Raw genomic sequence first — 6,000 nt, forward strand, 5'->3', positions numbered from 1 at the left:
CCTAACCCAAGCATTTTTTTTTTATACTCCAATATATGCTCAGAAACACAAACATGAGGAACCACCCAATATTAATATCACCGCATATTCCACATTCATTCACTCATTCCTACATTCACATCAGAAGGCAGCAATGAATCAAAGGGAAGCAATGAATTCTACAGTCAGATCATACAGATCCAAATTCGAGCTCCGCCACTTTCTTAGCTGCCGTATTTTAAAAATTACTTCTCTAAGCTCAATTTTCTCAAAACCAAAAAACCCCCCAAATGATAATATAATAATGATGGTAATATAATAATATAATGATAATATAATAACCATCACCACCTTAGTAGGTTCTCCCAGAGATTTAGAGATAATGCACGAACACACTTAGCCACGGATCTGGCACATAGTCTCAAGAAAGGTTAGCTGTTATAATAATTCTTATCACTCAGAAGGTACTGGGGACCTGCAGCTGGTGGAGTCTAGGCAGAGCACAGTGCCCAGACTGGACCATAAACAGGCCAAGGCTGTCCCTGCCCTCTTGGTCTTGCAGTCTACTGGAGTAGACAATAAAGAAGGAAACAAACATATGAATGAAATACCTGGAATTTTAGTGAAGTGCTAGCAGGAAATGCACACGTACCGAGAGGGGGACAATGGGGAGGATCACCCTACTGTAAAGGGGTGATCAGGGAAGAGGCTCCTCTGAGGAGGGACATTTTTGCTGAGCCCAGATGTTGGAGAAGGACCTTCCACAAGAAGAGTCGGGGGAACAGTGTCGGGCAGAGGGAAGGGCTGTACAGAAGAGGAGAAGAACTTGGCATTGAGAGGACCCGATGATGCTCCCACCTGACAGAGGCGCAGCGAGTGAGAAGCGGAGCAGAGAGGAGACAGAGGCCGGCACCTGAGTAAGTGTGCACGTGGGCCTGAGGGCGGTGGGGAGCCTCAAAGTGGGCAGGGGATGAGCAGGGTGACAGGGACTGGTAGGCTCACTGGCTGCTGGCAGGAGAACGGGTTAGTGAAGGCAGGAGTGGATGCTGGGAGACCCGGTGACAGGCAGGAACAGTCATCCAGCTGAGAGAAGACGGTGGCTGGATTAGGAGGACAGAGGGAAGGGAGGATCTGAAGTACCTGGAAGCCAGGCCGACAGGCCACGCCGACAGACTGGAGGTAGGGTGAGGAATCTGGAAAAATCCAGGTCAACTTTCAGGTCTCTGGTGAAACGATGAATGGACAGTAATGACATTGAGACAGGGAAGGCTCAGGGCAGGGGAAAGCTGCATGAGACGGGGAGAGGGGTCAAGAATGAGGAATACAAATTTGGAAGTTTGAGGGGGAGATTGAGCAATCGATTTTGGACACGTGAAGTTTGAGATCACTGTGAGGCTGCCAGGAGAGAGAGAAGAGGGGCGGTAGGTAAAAATGTAAGTCTAGGGCTTCCCTGGTGGCGCAGTGGTTGAGAGTCCGCCTGCCGATGCAGGGGACACGGGTTCGTGCCCCGGTCCGGGAAGATCCCACGTGCCGCAGAGCTGCTGGGCGCATGGGCCGTGGCCGCTGAGCCTGTGCTCCGCAACGGGAGAGGCCACAACAGTGAGAGGCCCGCGTACCGCAAAACAAAAAAAACAAAAAACAACAAAAAAAATGTAAGTCTAGAACCAAAGAAGGGTCCAGGCGGGAGGTGTTACTGAGGTAGTCATCTGCATCCAGAGGGTAATCAAGCCCTGGGAATGGATGAGATCACTTAGGAAGAGACTATGATGAGAGAAGGGAGGGAGCCAAGCGAGAAAAGAGAAGAAGTAATACCAAATCAGATCGGTAATCTAAAACGAAATGTGGTAATGTAGCCCATACAAAACCACACAGAACTGCCCCGACTATGTGCTTGATAAATGCCCGTGGAACAAAGAAAAATTAATTAACACACTCCCTTTAGGCCTTAAAAGAAAAAAATTTTTCATTTAGGATTTTTTTCCCCAAGTTCTTATATGTTTGAGGCATAAGAAAAAAGATTTTGAAGGTTTGGATTGTGTTCAAAGGAATTCTTTTCCTTTAGAGCAAAAAGCAAGGATTCTTTTCAAAAACTCACTGAAATTAAAGATTGCCTACTTGAAATATAAGCTTTTAGAAAGCTTACACTCACACTATATTCTCTCTGTAAAAATTCTACCCCAATATACAATTTTTCCCTTCCTTATAATGAAAATGCAATTATATGTTCTACTACAGATGTCATTTCATCCTGAAAGATGAAGCTGGTACTTTCAAATAGTTCGAGAGTCACGTGAGAGTTGTAAAATGCTCAAGAGATCAAGGATTTATTTTTAAATGTTTAAAAAAAAAAAAAACTTAAGTTACCTGGTAGGCCATCCAAAAACTGATAACCAGGGAATTGAAAAGGATAAAACTGCCAGGAAAATAAGTAAATATAACAGCTACTCCTCAAATGAAAATGCATTAAAGCTGTAATTATATCTCTGGGTATCTGTTGACACAGAAAACTCACCATCCTCTTGAGGCTAATACTATCACTACGAACTACCACACCGAAATCATAGCAGTAAACACAACTGAGATACTTTATACGTTTCAAAGTTTTCCAATGTAACACAAGGTATAATGCATAAGAAGGAGAGCCAGTAACATTTGCCAAAACTGTTCCTTCCCTCAACTGTTCAAGTTAAATCAAGATTGTAATTCATTTTAAGATCATAAGCCTCACTTTGTAAAATTCTTCTCCTCAGATATGTAAAGGAGAGGACTACCCTGACTTTTAAAGGATTGTTATCCCACTTCATGATACAGCAATCTAAAAGCCTAGGAGGAAAAAAATAAATGGTTCTGATGAACCTACAGGCAGGACAGGAATAAAGATGCAGACATAAAGAATGGATTTGAGAACACGGGGAGGGGGCAGGGTAAGCTGGGACGAAGTGAGAGAGTAGCATGGACATATACACACTACCAAATGTAAAATAGATAGCTAGTGGGAAGCAGCCACATAGCACAGGGAGATCAGCTCAGTGCTGTGTGACCACCTAGAGGGGTGGGATAGAGAGGGTGGGAGGGAGAGGCAAGAGGGAGGGGATATGGGGATACATGTACATGTATAGCTGATTCACTTTGTTATACAGCAGAAACTAACACACCATTGTAAAGCAATTATACTCCAATAAAGATGTTAAAAAATAAATAAATAAATAAAATAAAAGCCTAGGAGGCTACCAGGAAGGTTACATGCATGGATGGGTAATAAGCATTCACTCATTCAACAAATATTGATTAAGCACCAAAATGGGTCAGGTCCTCTCTGGGCCCTGAAGATACACCAGTGAAAAAAGCCTCACACTTCCAGATTAATTAAGGGAAAGAGACAATAAACCAACAAATAAATAGGTATTTGCCAAGTGTGGTAAGTGCCATGAAGAAAAGTAAGGTTGGTTAAGGAGGACAGGGGAATGGGGTGTATCCTCCACAGAGTGGTCAGGGAAAGGCCTTAAAAGGTTACTCTGGAGCAGAGCCTGAGGGAAGAAGAATCACGGTGTTCAGGGAACAGAGTTCCAAGCCGATGCAATAGCAAATGCAAAGGCGAGGAGGCTGGCGCATGCTTGAAGTTTTTAAGGAATAGCAAAAAGATCTGTCTGGCAAGGCTGGAAGTGAAGACACAGAGGTAGCCTTGTAGACCAAAGCAAGGACTTCAGATTTTACTTTAAGATGTGAAGCTGTTGGAGCTCTCTAAGCAAAGGACCTAATCTTTTTAAAAGGCTCAAAAAAGGAACAAGTTCTTATTAAAACAAGACATACCTCTCACAATCTATTTATAAGTGTAAAACAGCAGACAATAAAACAATCTTATGGTAAAGCAGCATTTCTGTAAGAAAAAAAAAATACATATGGGAACAAAAGACTAATGGGATAAATACCAAACTATGGTTTACTATGGTTTGTGGGATGGTGGGTTTTTTCTTATGCTTTTCTTAGGTGTTTTTTTTCCCTAGTTTTCTGCCTTAAACATGAGTTATTTTTGTAATTTTTGATGTTATCTTAGAAAAGAAAAAAAACCCACTCCCACATGAGACTGCCCTAGTCTGAAATCTTAGTTAAATATGACAAAAAAAAAATGGGGACCATTTTCTCCCCAAATTACCCTGCTTCCCATGCAATGTCTTCCTGTTAGGAAGCATTGTACAAATCAAGCGCCACGCAATGCATCAAGGTCACAAAACCAGCTTGGTTAATATGTTTATCATTACACAGCAGCTCTGCCCTCTACAGCAGCTTTGATACCATCTTTCCAAGGCAGCAACAGAAGGGCCCTTTTCATTAATTTCCTAACACTCTTAGCTACTACTATGCCGCTTCTGGATTTTTCCACTGTATGTCTCTTAGAAACAAATTAAGCCCGAATAAGTTGTTCCAGCTAATGAAGTGCGCTTTTGGCTCTTTCCCCGTGGTTGAGAATTATCCGGCAAAATACCAATTGTTTTAGGACGCATTTTCTCTTAGTTTTGAAATATGCAATACGAAGTTACTGCAAATAAAGAACATTAAGATAACAGCATACAAGAGCATGTATAAATGGAAACTACTGTAATCCTTCTTAAAACTGAGGATGTGTGGAGGTCTCATGAATTAACATACTATACGTCCACATGACACAGATAAAGACGGAAAGGAGTGTGCCCTCCCTCCTCCTCTACACCCCCCTCCCCCCGCCCCACCACATAACATTTTCTCGCAGGGCAAAAGCCCAGGGCAATCACTGCTCAGAAATGCAAACCACGCAACTCAAAATGACTCAAGCTCTCAAAACACTTTCCACCTAAGCTCCTCATCCCACCCACTCCTCAATCACTTCCGACAGGCTTCTCTGAATGGAAATCCCAAACTGGGAAGGTTCAGCAAGCCCCCAAACTCTGCTCACATGCCACCTGCGGCATCCGGGGAGCCAGAGCCCAGCTTCGCTGCCTTCTCGAGGGCAAACACCGGTCCCAGGATGGAGAAGTCTACTGCACCCAGAGGGGCTCGAGTCCCGGCTCAGCTGCCTCCCTGGCCGAGCGGACCAGAGCCTGGGGCTGCCCCCATCCCCGCAGGACGCAGCCGGCCCGAGGGACTTGTAGCAAGCGGCTCTCGGCCGCCCGGCATCTCCGCCCCACGTTGGTCAGGCCGCCCCCCGCGCTCCCCTCCCGGCGCTCGGGCGCACACGCGGTGCTCACAGCCGGCGCACACGGGGACACGCACCCTCACATGGTCCGGCGGGCATCTGCGGACACCCCCACTGCCCCGCCACAACCCCCTCGTTGCAGCCGTGTGGCCCGCGGGGGCTACTCGGACCCCCGGGAGCGGCGGCGGCGGCACCCTCACGCCTCCAGGGTGCCCGAGCCAGCAGCGAGGTCGGGGTGGGGGGGGTTGCTGACAGACCGGGGGGGCGGGGCTTTCGTGCGGGCGCAAGCCCCCTGACGTCGCAGAAAGCGGACCTTACCCCGGGCGCATGCGCGGGCGCCGCTCCCGCTTCTCCCCGCTTGGAGGCTGAAGGGGGCGGAGAAGGAGGGGACTGGGGGCGGATGCTGCGGTTCTGGAGGTTCCCGGCTTTTGTACTCCGTATCCTGGTCCTTCTAGAGGACCACCTGAGGAAAGCCACGGCAGGCAGGGCAGGAACCCTGGCCCTTTCCCGGCCCCTCTGCTCCCACTCCCGTGTTTCCCAACGAGCATCGCCTGGGATTTGGTTTTTCTTTTATCCCACTAGCACAGCCCCGCAATTTTTTATCTCTTCTGTTTCTTAACAACAACGACGACTTCCGATGACTGCTTTCTTAACATTAAGTCTTCAGGTACTTGAGAACTTTCAAGCATCAGTTAGCCCCCTCAGGTACAATAATGCTCTTTTTTTCACAGCTTCTGTTGTGGAACCTGTAACGCCTGAGGTGAGGGTGACCCTTTTCTGAGTTTTTGTCACAAGTTCCAGGCACCTTTTTTGTTATGGAGTCCATGTCTGTAGCAAATATGCCCAGAAAG

At 46.7% G+C, this 6,000-nt stretch overlaps 1 protein-coding gene across 3 annotated transcripts in view; it reads right to left on the reverse strand.

The window, feature by feature from the left end:
• Positions 1-5,330, reverse strand: part of ZHX3 (zinc fingers and homeoboxes 3) — a 128,960-nt gene extending 123,630 nt beyond the window's left edge. For all 3 annotated transcript variants that reach the window (XR_003002998.1, XR_003002997.1, XM_024742869.1), the window contains exon 1: positions 5,227-5,330. The gene's annotated coding sequence lies outside the window, so the exon portion shown is untranslated. The remainder of the gene's footprint in view (positions 1-5,226) is intronic.
• Between the last annotated feature and the right edge of the window lie 670 nt (positions 5,331-6,000).

The sequence above is a fragment of the Neophocaena asiaeorientalis genome, unplaced genomic scaffold, assembly GCF_003031525.2.
Source record: "Neophocaena asiaeorientalis asiaeorientalis breed wild unplaced genomic scaffold, Neophocaena_asiaeorientalis_V1.1 scaffold82, whole genome shotgun sequence".
Lineage (NCBI taxonomy): Eukaryota > Metazoa > Chordata > Mammalia > Artiodactyla > Phocoenidae > Neophocaena > Neophocaena asiaeorientalis.